This window comes from Agelaius tricolor, unplaced genomic scaffold, assembly GCF_023055355.1.
Source record: "Agelaius tricolor isolate 1412-34295 unplaced genomic scaffold, bAgeTri1.0.p SCAF_12, whole genome shotgun sequence".
Classification (NCBI taxonomy): Eukaryota; Metazoa; Chordata; class Aves; order Passeriformes; family Icteridae; genus Agelaius; species Agelaius tricolor.
In genome coordinates this window covers 9382561-9395248 of record NW_027269272.1, presented here as the reverse complement: position 1 = coordinate 9395248, position 12688 = coordinate 9382561, and the positions used below count along the sequence as shown (strand labels likewise).

Sequence of the window (12688 nt, the reverse complement as noted above, 5' to 3'; positions counted from 1 at the left end):
CTAGGAGTGAGTCAGATTAGCTTGTTGATCCAGTTTAAACCCTCTCCTTCTCAGGGTGGATGGTGGATTTTCCTTTGTATCAACTTCGGTTTGAACCTACCATGAGTCACTGCAATCACCTAAATCAACAGAAAATTAGCACTACAAAAGATGTTATTCTTCTGCTATGGCAAACTGAGTAACCATGAACTGACAGGAGTTACTGACAAGGCAAAACCTGAGAGGAGAGAGAGGGAAGGAGCCTGGCAGGGGAGCTGCACATGAAATCCCACTGGGCTGTGGATGAAGCAGGCTCAGCACAGGGCCAGCAGGACACCCTGTGACACGGGAGTCACAGCACAGGGATTAACCTGCTGCTCTCCTACTCATGATCTCACTGCTTACTTCTACAGGAGCTCAGCCCTGGGGGCTTCAAGTGCTACAAGCTTAAATACCTTTAAACTTTGGGTATGGGCTAATATACATCCTATAAATACAAAGGGGTTTAATTTATGTCCTTCACATGTCAATGCTACGTTTGTAAAATTATACACCTGTTTCCTTAGGAAGAGCCAGAAGGTACATTATTAGGATTAATAAATTATTATGTCCTTGTTAAACACCAAGATACTACAAAGGTAGGAATCACTTAAACCAAAGAAGTCCTTCTACCCTAGAGAGACACTCTCTATGTATTAAGTAAATTTTGATACAAAGGAAGAAGTTTTATTATCTAGAAAAGATTCCTTTTCCTCTTAGTAGATTAATTGACATCAAGTGGGAAAAAAAAATCACACCTAGTGTTGGCAGACACCAGGGAGACAAATGCAGAAACACAGAACTAAACTAGATAGAAGGAACTGATGCTTCTTGAGGGCACAGAACTGTGCTTTCTCTAAAACAAAGCCCTAGCATATCCAGTTATTCTAAAAAGTTAATGGTAAGTGGGTATGAAAAACTTCTATTTGACATCAGCCTCTTTTAGGTACACCCAAGCCTCACTGTCTGCAATATCACTGCACACTGCAGGACAGCAAGGGCCCACCTCTGTACATTTCTCCTCTGCTTCCTAACAAAACAGGGTGACATTTACAAGAGACTGAAAGCTAAAGTGACATCACAAAGCAGACAAACAAAACAGACAAACAGATTTATTTCCCCCACAAAAAAACCACAGGACTCCAACGCACAGTCTGACTGCATGGGCTACAAACTTAAGTTTAAACCTTTGTTCCAGGTGAAAAATAAAACTAAATCAAAGTGAGTTCAACACTAACAAGCTCCAGGAACGATAATTAAACACTCCTAAAGCTACCTTGACCCACAACATGAACACCCTTCCAATAAAATCAACTAAAAATGCAAAACCTCATTGTAAAACAACATCTTAGATTTTATCTATTTAAAACATTTTAAAACTTATTTTCCTTAAATAAGGGGTTTTTTTAACTTATCCAAGACAGTTTAGATATTTAGTGGATTGACAAACACATCTTTATTAATAAAAACAATAAAATATAGCTCTAATGTGACAACTTCATCAGCAAACCTGAAAGCACTTCCCAGAAAGAATTTTGCTGAAAACACATCCTTAAAATCATGTTACAAAGTAACAGCTATGCCAGAACACAATCCAGCGCTGCTCCATCTTTCATCTCCTTCCCCTCCCACTACATACATGACACTTCAGGGCAAACAAGTGGCTTAACTCATTTCAGGCACTTTACCAGACACTGTCAATACACTGCTTCCATTCCTCTTCACAAGCAATTATTAGAGCATTTAAGAAATGCATTTAATGTCTAACTAAATTAAATGTTTTCATGTTTGTGACAGAGAAAAAAACAAACTAATGGATAAAGTACCTTGCTAGTGGAGAAGGCCTCAGAGGAACTTTGGTATCTGCCAATTCACTGTTAAAGAGAGATGAAACCACCAATTTCCCCAGCATACTGCTGGATTTTCAAACCACAGACACAAATTAAACGTGGAAGAGTACATCAACAAGAACATCAAGACCACGGCACATACAGAATGAAAAAAGTCTGCATAAAAATAAGCCAGAAGCTTCAGCAGTAACCTTTGCCTACTGAAGAAGTGGTGTAACAGCCGAGTTATCACTGCCAGCTTATCACTCCAAATTCCTACAGTCGTTTCCCAGCTCGTTTAGGTCAATTGCCCTAAGTGCTTCCACTGGGAGGCAGACTCTGCTCTCCATCCCGATCCAAGGGACTCACCAGAAGGGCTTCATGTGCTGTTTTCTACTACAAAACACAGCCTAAGATCAGCTCTCCAATTTCCGGGAAATCTGAAATGCTAAGGCATGAACAGTTCTGGCTTGTTTGGGTCTTAGAAAACAGAACAAAAATAGATGGTCTACTGCCATACATTCAATGTGGTGTGTACTGCATCCTAGTCATGTATTCATTAGATCAGAACCAAAAAAAATTTAACAAAACAATCCCACATATTTTTAACTGTAAAGGTGCTTTGGGATTTTTTTCTCCAGCAGAAGCTATACATGCAGAAAATTGTTCTTATTTACTTTTAGATGAATTTGATTTCATGTAGTGCCACAGTAAAAATTATAACCCATTATCCTATATTTTCAATTAACTTTGGCCAGGTCCAAAATCTCGTAAGCCTGTATATTTATGTTGTCTTTGCCTTCTTTCTTTAACATTTCTTCTCTATTTGATGGGATTTTGTTAGGGATAACTGTTGACCCTGATGCTGGCTCATTCCCTGGTGTGCAGTGTCAATTCACACACCAAGATGAGATATTTAATTTCTTTATTCTCGTTTGCACAAAGTAGGGATCTAGGTGTAAACCCCACAAAGTCAGCAAAACTTGACACTAGTTAAACCAAGGGAATCAGTGTTACAAACACACAGCCCTCTCACTACCTAGTACTCAAACCCCTATTCAGTAGTTATCTCTCTCACCACTCCTTGCTCATTAGTGCACATGCCCAGCCCTTCTCTGCACTGGAGTCAGGGTCTGATTTCAGTAGGTGGGCATGGGTGGGTGGCCATGAACCCCCTTCCAGAATCCCCTTTGCCCAGTTACTGCTCAGTCCTGCTGACTTCACTCCTGGTGGCTCTTGTCCAGACAGCCCTCTCATCTTGGACTGTGTTCCCCTTCCCTCCAAACAGAAGATGAGCCAAGCCTACAAGTCCCTACAGGTTTCACAATGCAATTGCTTCATCAGAACTGCCTTACCTATAGCTACTAATTAACATCAAAACAACTGCACAGTTTGGTTCAAATCTTGAGGGGCTTGATAACCTTACACCAGAAGCTCCTGAAAAACAAGTAGTAGATGAATACTCAGGTCACAAAACAAATCTGAGAGAGCAAAACAGAAGATATCAACTTCACAGGAAAAAGTGTGAAAATTCCAAGTCTTTAGGCAAACTTCTCACAAGAAAAATATCAATGAACAATACAATAAGAGAATTTTACAATACATTTCAAAGCAAGAAGGATATCCACAGCATGATCTAAGTTATCAAAGTGATAAAGTGGGACATTTCACCATTTAATTTGAAAGGCTAAATGACATTAGCTGGTGACATTTTTAATACACTTCCTCTTTTGAAGGATAAATATATCCTCAGGTTCCAATTACTTGGGGCTTTGTTAGATTTGGTTTGGTTTGTTATTTTTTTTAAACATCATCATTGTGTCCAGTCATCCACAGTGATTTACTACCAAAATAAATGGAATTAAGTAGATCCCACAAAAATATCTGCTTTTCTCACACCCCACACTTTCCACTGTAGTGCCCCAAACTCCAGAACAGGAACAACCCCTCTCCTCTGGCCTGCAATGGAAGTCACAAGTCCTTCAGAAAGGATCACCACCTTATTAAGGCAAGGCTGCTGCTCCTAACCCATGTGCATGGTTCAGATTGTGTTATCCAATATTCATCTTGGTACAATGAAGAGATCCCCCTCAAGCCACACAGCAGAAAAACAACAGGAGTGCAATTTATAAAAATCACAGCCCTAGCAAATCTTATCTCAAACCAATACTAACACAAGATTCACTGGGGGTTTCAGAGTTTGTAGACTGAATCTCTCTGTAAGGACTAAGCAAGACATCTCAAAAGCAGTGCTTCACTCCAGCAGCAATATAAATGCAAAAAACAACCTATGGAGCTTTTCCTGAGCACAAATACAAGAGAGAAATGAAATTTCCCTAACTTCTGGGAATATGTAATTTTCACTTCTGGTAACTTTACCTCTGCCACAGGTTATAAACCTATTCTCAAAACCAGAGTTATCTGTTTCTTAGATTGCTTACAGTGGTGTCTGTGAAACCCCACATCCTAAACACCCAGGTTTACAGATTACTAAGCCTGACTCTTAAACTGGTTTAACAGAAATACTTTGCTTAAGATTGGGGTATATGTCCAAATGCAACTATTGTCCTGCAATGGCCACAAACTGCCTCCCTCCTAGTATTATTTAGGACCTAATGCTAAAAAATTACTTCACTTATTTAACTTCAGATTTCAAAAAACTCCAACTAAACCAAACCAATTTATAAGACACCAGAAATGCTGCACACACAATCGGTAGAAATGGGACTTCAACAAATAATTCCTATGGATACAAGCATAGCACCATAAACACCAAATTGCCAAAAAGAACTGGAAAGCCTGGAAACCATGGCCAAACCATTGACCAACCAAGTACTTGATGAAATCTGGGGAAAACTACCAGAGAAGATGATTTTGGCTGCTAATGCTTTGGCCTCACTCCTCCATCTATTCATGGACAGACAGCACATTTTGCATTCAACAAGTTGTGGGGTGACTGATGGGAAGTCACAAAAGGCTGAGCTACAGAAAGACAAGTAGGCTGTTTCTCTGCTAACTGCTTTGTATGGTTTTTATTTCCCTTGGCTGCTCCAAAGTTCCAGGGACAGTGGGGACTATGGTACTACAAAATAAAGAAACAGCCAAGGAAAAGAAAATACTTCAAATTCAGTGTTTTCCTAAAGTGCTACTTGATCTAGATTTTTTTATCTATACTGCTTGGAGAAAAATTACTCTTGTTCAAAAGCCAGCACTATAATTTATTTAAACATGGCATAAAGAAGTCTACCCTGCTTATTTGAGTCATCATTCTATTTTCTAGCTTTAGAAATAACAGAGTATCAGGACAACCTCTCTCCATCACACTGGAACAAATATCCTTTTCTCTCTTTTTATCACTCTTCCTTTTGCAAGCAAAGCAAGGCAGGATCAGTCATGAACATGCTCAAAAATTGCATAACTCAAAGCAAACAGGGAACAAGGTCTCATTAAATTAGAAGCCATTTTATTCTCTGAGAAGAAGCATTACACAAGTGTGGTTCTCAGCTCCAAGCCCTTATGCGTCACCCTTAAAAACAAAACTTACAAACACAGGTGGTGACAATCAGAGGACAATATCCAGTGCCCACAGATCTGTTCAGAATGGGATGAAGGTGAGGAAGGAACTCCTCATCCTCCCAGGAGACCACTCAAGTCAGTGGTTCAGAATCAGTACACAAATACTGTGTAGGTAGAGGGAGGTTTGGGTAGAAGAGAATCCTGTTTTTCTCTTCAGGGAAATCAAACACACCCTTAGACTCTCATTATGTAAACATGACCAAAATGGAGCTACATGGCTGGGTAGAGCCTTCACTGCTAACTTTCAAAAGCACTGACCTTTTTTAAAAAGAAAGGTGCCACAGTAGCAACACCATTTGTAGGAATTTAGTGAATATTCTCAGGAAAAATTATTTTGTCTGTCTTATACAGATGTCAGCATTACATTAATACAATCTGACAAGCTGGAAGTCCAGAATAGACTATTAAATATTTCTAGAAGAAGAATATAAATATTTCAATGTTTCATGAGCCACTAGCATTTCAAACAAGAGAAATACATCTTGCTTTTAAAAAAAAAAAACCCAAAGAATCAGGAAATATTAAGCTAATGATGTAATTAAAATATATGCAGTTTCAACCACTGTACTCTTAGAATCTGTTATCTTAGATGTATACATCTAAGATGTTACAGATGCACAAAAAAACAAGTCAGGGTAGCAGCTGTGTCAGCCCTTTCACAAGCTGACCTGTCCACAACTGCATTTGTGACTGTGTAACACAGGATTTGGGCAGAAGACTATTTTTTTTCTTAACTATAACTGATTTTATTAGTAAATTAAAGATTTAATTTTTTTTGAGTGCCTGTCTTACATAGCTTTCCTGATCAAAAACCCTCACCCCCCCTTCCAACACCCACTAACAGCCTTGGTGACCTGGACATTCACACATGAGCACACAGCCCTGCTGGGAAGTGGATTTGTACCTTGTTCTTGAAAGTACTGGATGTTACCACGTTAAGCCTTTTGTGCAGATTGTAAGAAAAGCAGGTAAGAATCTCCACAAGAACCCTCAAGAAAGGTGAAAAAATAAAATCTACACAGTTTTCAGCATTGCAGAATTGGAAAATGTTTTCTATGCATCTCAAAGTTAACCATTAGGAAAAGCATTTCTCTATTCACAGTTTCTCTAGAACAATACAGAGCAGCAATACTTCATCAGGACAATTAAACTGCAGCTGTAAATGCCTGGAAAGTTCTGTTACCAGAGCTCTACAAGTCATTTGTGGACTTATAATGGGACAGACCAAACCCAGTTTGCCACAAAGATCACCAAGCTCCCTGCCTGAGCACTCCTGGGACAGCTGTCTCCACCTCTCTTCAGCACTCACAAACAAAAATCCTGACAGAATCTGCAGACACAAAAAAGCAGATGTTTCTCTACATACCCACTTAAATCCTCCTGCAAGCCATCACCTCCTGCTTCTTCTATTCCCTTCTGCCTTTCTCCATACCCGTACACTCAAAACCAACTACAGGTACTTCTTTACCAAACACAAATTACCAACTCATCTAAATTCTAAGTTAACCACAGATGCTCCACTTTCCAGTTCTTCATGGGTTCTCACAGAATGAGCTCATAAACATTGATTTTAATAATGGCTTGGTGAAACAACTGCAGACCACACTCAGCTTCACAGACTGTCTTCTCATACCATCTTAACTTTGGTTGGTAGAAATTTTACTGCATGTCTGATTAACAGACCTTACATCAGCATGCACATTGATGTATGGCACTGCACCAATTGCTCAAGCAGCACAGCACCCATGGAAAACATTCCTGAGGATGGCCAAGGCTTCCCACATGTCTGAGCAGCCACCCTGAACAAAATGAGGGATGTTCCACACCCTGTCCTGGAGAGCAGTAAGGCAAAGGCAGAAGTCTTGCCTCCAAAGATGCAGAAAAATTGTTTTTACACAGTATTCAGTTTGCAGTATCCTTATGAAGTTATCTCAGGAGAGAATGTTCTACACACACAGGAATGTCACACAGCAAATAGATGGGGACTGAATGCGGCAGTACTGTACTAGTGCCACTCTGCTGCTTCAGCAAGTCACTTCTAATCTTAATCTAGTCATAAACTATCCATTTTCCCCTTCCAGGGCTCATACTGGTTTCATCTAATAGATACAAGCATTCAAGGTAAGGATATTTACACAGCTCTAAAAAACAAAGCACTGGATTTCCAGTTTTATAGTGCAATGGGAGAAGATTTGCAGTTTGTTCTTGCTGTTTTCACTATCAACAGTGAAAATCCATAAGCCAGTAACTTCAATAATCTTATCTTCCCTGCTTTTCAGGAAACTCACCCGACTGAGAAGCTAGCTTGTCCCGTTTCAGATATGGTAATTAACTAGCACATTTTTGTAATTAACAAGGCTCTTGAACACTGAGGGAAAGACACTGTCCCAATGCACAGGGGGTGACAAATTGCTACCTCCTCCTCGGGGATTACAGACACCTGAAGTCAGCACCTTGACTTCCCATGAGCTGCAGGCTCACTTAAGGAAGCAGAGGACACGTGGGTGAGGATTCCTCCCCAGGAATCAGTAAAACACTCTTGCAAGTTTTGAACTGAGTTGATTCCAACCATTTTAAATTGTGAACAACTTTTCTCTAATTGATTCAGAAGGTAATACAGAATAAGATTTGAGTTTCCTTCAGAGTCACACTCTCCCCCCATTTTAGAATAGCCATTCAGGAGTTGTGTTTAGGATATAGCCTTGTCCACATGATTTCCTTCAACAGACTCAAACCATTAGATCCCAAACTGTATCTGAGTACTGAATCCTGAGAGCCCCTCAGGCTTTACTACATGGCAAGCCCTGATGTGGACCAGTCCCTCAGGATGAAGAGCAGGTTCTTCCAACCCTAACTGCATAATTAAACAAATAAAGTCCTGCCATTTGAGAGCTGCCTAGGACTGGCTTGAGTGCTTGCTATACTGCTCCAAACCTGACATGTAAACCTGCACTGCCAGACCATGCAGCCCTAAATAAGCTGGCTCACAACCTTCTACTGCAACTGCTCTGTTGGCAGACACTAGATAGAGCCATGGGATAATTCAGGTGGAAAAGGACATTGGGGGGACTCTGGTTCAAGCTCAAAGCAGAGTCAGCTGTGAAATCACACCTGCTTTCTCAGGGCTTTATCCAGCTGGATTTTGAAAGCTTCCACAGAAGGAGTCTGCAGAAGCTCTCTGGGCTACCAAGTCCCACCACCTGACACACCTCAGGGTGAAAAATGCCTTATGGACACAGACCTCTGTGACTTCAATTCACACCTGCTGTCTCTGCTCTTCCCACTGTGCACCACTGTGAAGAACTTAGCTTCACTCTCTTGAAAACCTTCACACAGGTGCTAGAAAGGTCCCCCAAGCCTTTTCTTCTCCAGGCTCAACAACAGGCACAGTTCCTCTACTTCTCCTCACAACTCCAGCCAATCTTGGCAGCTGTCCCCTGAACTCACTCCAGTTTATTGACATTTCCCCCGTCCCAGGGAGGGGAGCACACCTGGATGCTGTATTCTGGACAGGGTCTAACAAGTGCCAAATGGAATGGGATAATTGTCCCACCTGACCTACTGGCTGTGTTCAGCTCACTGGCCACCATGGCCCCAGAGCCTTCTCAGCTGGGCTGGCCCCAGAACAGGCTGTGCTGGTGCAGGGGTCACTCCTGACAGGGACAGAGCCAGGAAGCCCCCACCCACCCCTAAGGAGCTGCTTAAATGGTAAATTTGCTTAGTAATCGGCAGCAGATGAAACGGATCCAAACTGAAGCCAAGTCCTCTTAGTGTTAATGCACCTTACTTAGTAGGACTAAGTCGCCTCTTAGGGCCATATTCAGATGGCCTAAATTCCACATAAATCCTTCTGCCTCCTATTTCTTATTAGCTGGCTTTCAGGCAGCTCCCCACTCAGTGTCTTATGTAAATTCTCTGAATTGCTTTTCAGAAGCACCTAGAATTCTCCATTGACTGGGAAAAGGGCCTTCAGTGGAATTCAGGCCACCTGAGCCTAGTTTTTAAGGTCCAAGTAACACTGCAGCATCAGACTGCATGATTTTTTGGATTTGCCACCATGGCAGTAAGTAGCAGTTGGCTGTCAGGACGGGTTTAGTTACTCTCCCACTGGAACAAGTATTTTAAAAGAAAATTAGACTGCTAAACAATTCAGGACTCAGTTCTTCCTGCTACTTTCTGGGAATCTAATCCATAGCTGGATCTCCTTTAAAGAACACTTTATCCATAGTTCTTTTGAATTTTGTCCTGAGCCATGTGCTATGTTTGTTCCAGAAGTCTTGACAATCCATTCAAAAAAATTGGGTCTTTAGTATGACTCAATGGCTCAAACCATTCACTGGTCTACAGAAAGGAAGAATAAAAGCCCTACAATCAGCACTGAATGGGGGCTGGGGAAAACAGCAGCCTAAATGCTCACCAGTTCAGCAAAAGCACACCATGCTTTAAGTCAAACATGAAGACAACTCCGCTAGTTCTTCAGAGATTCACAGTTTTACAATTAACACCATTCTGATTTTCTGAGGTTTCTGGCTAAACCACATCTTGGGTTTTGAGAAGTGTCAAAAGTGAGAAATTACTCACACCAGCACAGTCAGCTCAACAAGCCCTACTCAGTGTTCTTACATACTCAGGATTCTCCAAGCAAAAGAGATGGAGCAGGGAAGATGGGAACCACTCATAAACACTTCTGAAGAGGGGAACCTTCAGATTCTACACACCACAGTCCTCACACCTCTTTTTAGGCCATTAATAGTGCTGTTATCAAAGCCTCACAGCACTCAGGTGCACAGCTATGCAGAGTCTACCCCTTGTCCACAGCTGTAAGCCAGAGCTCTCTCAACACATCCCACCTCTGTGAAATATAAAGAATAAAACCGAGGCTGGAATTTATTACCTGCATCCTTACTTGAGTGGAATAGGACACTTGAAGATAGCACAAACATTCAGAACCAAGTGCCAGCTTATTGCAGGTCAGAGACTACTGTGGAACTAAGTCAGTGAGCCAAAAGGGACCAGATCCATACCACAGACTGACTTCATTATGAGTTTCAAAATTTTTCACCACACAGAGCAGCAGCTCCCTCAGACTGACTGAAGTTTGTCAGCCAGCCATCAACACTGAACAAACAAATGTTAAACCTGAACCTACCTCCCGTTCCTAGGGACCAACAATAATAAACACACTGAACAACTACAAACAAAAACAGATCTGTAAGTCACAATGCTTCGTTTCAGCCATTCCTGAGGCATAAAATCTACAGGTCAGGGAAGAATTACCAAGCTTAAAAACGTCTTTCCTTAACTTTTTAAAGCACGCAGAACAAATGGTATGAGAAGTGCTGCAGATAGTAATGAATACAAAGTCTTATGAATGCACTCAGATGATTACCTTCCTCTTAGGATACAGACCTGATAACACATCTATTATTTCATGCTTCTGGTTTTTTAGCCCCAGGAAGTAAAAATCATAAGCCACGGTGAATTTTTGCACAATGAGATAGCAATCCACTCTGGAGAATGACTGTATCAAGAGCAGAATGTAACCAGTCAAAAATCACATTAAGGCTGTAGGTTTCATTCTATGTTGTTCTTTACATGATGCTTAAAACAATAACAAGACAAAAAAAAACCCCAAAAAATTTCATGTGAACTCAAATTTTTGTATTTTGAGTAAAAATGACTGTCCTTACCCTTAACAGACTTTTTAAAGTAACCAAAATCTTTTATCATTGGTATTACTCTTTTTCATTAATGCTGTACTGATAACAACACTTGAAAACTAAGGCTACTCAAAAACAGGAATTTCATGTCTGGTGTTATCCAACCCATTTCATAGGCCAAAAAAAGTGCTAAACTACGGAATCTGATACTCCAAAACAAAATGCAGTAATCTTTTACAATAAATAAAAGATTACATACCAGCTGCTGTACATAATTAAATATTAGGAGGGGGGGGCTTGTTTCTTCAGTAAGGTAAAAAAATGTAGTGGTCATAAACTATCTTACAAATATTTTTACTCTGTTACTGCCCTCATTTTTCCGGAGGTTACTGTTTTCTCATTTCCCAGAGATTCTGTAGGAGTCCCAAACACTGAACTTCGTGCTATTTATGGCACTATCTGCAGAAGTATTTTAAGGCGTACTGCTGTCCCTACGAGTGAAAGGTGTTCCTGTGCTATCCTTCCCGGGCGAGTCCTGGAAGGGAACGCACCTCAGCCTTAAATCCCGCATCAACCCCGGCAAACAGAGAGGCAAAGCTGAACCGAGACCGCAAATCCCGGCCCGCTCCTGCCGCGGCCCTGCCGCGTTCGCATCACCCGCGCCCACCGACCGGCAGCCGCACGCCGGGACCGCGGGGCCGCCGTGGCTCCCGGAGCCCGCTGCGGGCACACGGCGTGTCACTACCGCCGGGAACCGGGCACCTGCCTCACGCCGCGCTCCCGCCACCGCCTCGGACGCCGGAGCCCGAACACAAAGCAGAGCAGAGAGCAAACCCGCGCCTGTTACCGGCTATTATCTCGCTAATTATCCGGAGCGCCGCTCCCGCGGGGGCGGCGCCGGTGCGCAGCCGCCGGCCGCGCCGGCAGCCGGGCCCATGGTGGCCCCGCCGGGCGGCTTCAGCACCCCCGCGGCCCGGATGGCCGCCGCACTCGCCCCCGCGGAGGCGGCGGGACGCCCGGCGGAGCCCCGCGGCACCGCACGGCCGGGCGGGCGCGCTCGTGGCGGCGCAGGGCCCCGCAGCCCGCCCCGGCCCGCGGCCCCGCACTCACCGGCCCCGGCCCGGGGACGCCGCGGCGGCACCGCCCGCTCCACGCACCGCCCGAGTGCGCGCCCGCGCTCACCCGCGGCCGGGCCGCCCGCCGCCGCCGCGCGCGCTCATTCCGTATGCGCCACGGCGCCTCCTGGTTGGCCCGCGCCGGGTGGCGCGCGGGGCCGGGCTCCCGCGGAACGGGGTTACTACAGGTCACCGCGCCCGGGGGCGGGGCCGGCGGCCGGGGCCAATGGCTGGCGAGGGGCGGGGCCGCGTCAGCAGCGCGTCGTTCCGCGCTCGGCGGTGAGTGGCCCGTGCCGGTGCCGGTACCGGTACCGGTGTCCCCCTCACGGAACCTCCTCGTGGCCCTGGGCCCGTCGCTGACCGCGCTGGCCGGGGCGCGGTAAAGAATGCTTTCTGCCAAGTGTCCCGGTCAGAGCGAGTGACCGCGGCGGCGGCATGAGCGTGCCCCGGAGCCCCCGGCGCGGGTCGCTGTAAGAGCCGGGGCCGCGGC

General features: G+C 44.0%; 1 protein-coding gene across 8 annotated transcripts in view; it reads right to left on the bottom strand.

Annotated features, from left to right (window-relative positions):
- Positions 1 to 12387, bottom strand: part of ACSL3 (acyl-CoA synthetase long chain family member 3) — a 50557-nt gene extending 38170 nt beyond the window's left edge. For 2 of the 8 annotated variants that reach the window (XM_071437481.1, XM_071437487.1), the window contains exon 1: positions 12194 to 12358. The gene's annotated coding sequence lies outside the window, so the exon portion shown is untranslated. Of the gene's footprint in view, positions 1 to 3202; positions 3285 to 11849; positions 11870 to 11930; positions 11950 to 12193 lie in introns of those variants that run through there. The other 6 variants (XM_071437482.1, XM_071437484.1, XR_011680764.1 and 3 more) reach the window with 6 other exon arrangements.
- Between the last annotated feature and the right edge of the window lie 301 nt (positions 12388 to 12688).